Genomic DNA, 1740 nt, shown 5'->3' with positions numbered 1-1740 from the left:
CGCGGTGCAAGGGAGCAGATTGACACAAGAGTGCGCACAATAGCAAGACGGCATACGCGGGGCGTACAGCAGCATGCGCGACGCACGCAAAGGTAGGGTTGACGTCAGAGATGACGTGAACACGCAACGGAAGGTGCGTGAAAGCGCGTATGAGAGTGGCAACAGAAAGTAGAGACGCGCCGAACACAGAAGTGGCGCGTGAGGGCGTGTGACGGAGTTGCTGGTGACATGGGTGGTGTCGTTGGAATCGTGAGGAAATTCCGAGCAGGTTGGTAGGAAGATACAACGGTTTGGAGGTAGTTCTGTAGTGCCACTGTGTAGGGGACTAAGAACACGGAGAAAACAAACTCAACTCTGATACCATATAAGTTTGGTAGAGAGAGAGAGAGAGCGAGTGAATGAAGTGTTTTATATTCAATATATCAAAGAGAAGCAAGCTCACTATCTTTTATAGAGAGAATAATTTGTACATAAGATGCTGCACCGAAAACATAAATAATAAAGAAATAATAAATTTTAACTTTTACTTTACAGGTATAATGAATGACAGCAGCTATATTATATTTACCCTAACAAATATAATCTCTGTGAGTGCAGCTCCTCCCTTCCATGCATTCCACCGAAAGATGAAATATAATTTTTTTATCCTTGTCTCCAAAATGATGCTATCTGTTATCTCCCTCCCCACCACTTTTCGTTTTTGTTCCCTTTTTTTTTTTTTTTTTTTATAATCATATCCACGGGCCCACTTTTTTTTTTTTTTTTTTTGTTTATAATCATAGCCCATTGACCCACTCAAGAATTGTTTGGAATGATCTAAATAAGTGTATTTTTTGTCTTTTTATAAAAAGATGTGCAGAAAAATAGAGAGGTGATGTGATGAAAAAAAGATAGATTATTTTGATATTCCCAAACTTGGCCGGAATGTAAAGTTGGTTTTTATTTATTTATTTATTTATATATATTTTATTTATTATATATTTTTTTATAAAATATTTATCAATTTATATGAAAAACACCTAAAAATATGTACACACACATAAACTTATATAAAAATATATAAAATTATAAAATATTATAAATTAATAAAATATTAGTGATGACCAAAATGAGTGAAGTTTGGGATTAAAGGTTTAATCTGATTTTTCTGTTGAAAAATTCATAAAATAACACATTTCAATTTTCATCAGCGGGTGTTCAAAAGAAAGCGAATGGGGTGTCTACACCAGGCTAAATTAGCTAAAAAGTAAAATATTAACTCTTCACAAACGAAAGCATATGCTATGCTTGGCATAATGGGTTGAGGCTAAAATAGTCACAAAAAGATAAAATATGTTCAAAAGTCAATAAGACAAATGTCACATTTAAACTATAATCATTTTACTTTTTCTCTCACAAAAGTTAAAAAAATCAAAAAACTTATTTTAAATGAGACTTTTTAACTCAAACTAAGGCTTCATTTGACAACTTAATATTTTAATTTAAAAGTCAAAAAATTACTAAAAAAATTAAAAGGCTAATAACTTATACAAAAAAAGTCAAATATTATATTTTTTTATCTATTTTTTATAAAAAATTAAAAAATATTCTAAATATATTAATTTTTTTTACTTCCTGTTTTAGTCATAAAATAAAAAAATTATTAACATAATTTATCCGCAAACGGGATTTAAACTAATTAAAAAATCAAAAAAATCAAAACGTGGACTAACTTCCAAGCGAAGGCATAAATATAACTCT

Source organism: Camellia sinensis, chromosome 7 (assembly GCF_055761805.1).
Source record: "Camellia sinensis isolate YWXY chromosome 7, ASM5576180v1, whole genome shotgun sequence".
In the NCBI taxonomy this organism is placed as follows: Eukaryota; Viridiplantae; Streptophyta; class Magnoliopsida; order Ericales; family Theaceae; genus Camellia; species Camellia sinensis.
Note: the sequence above shows the minus strand (reverse complement) of the source record.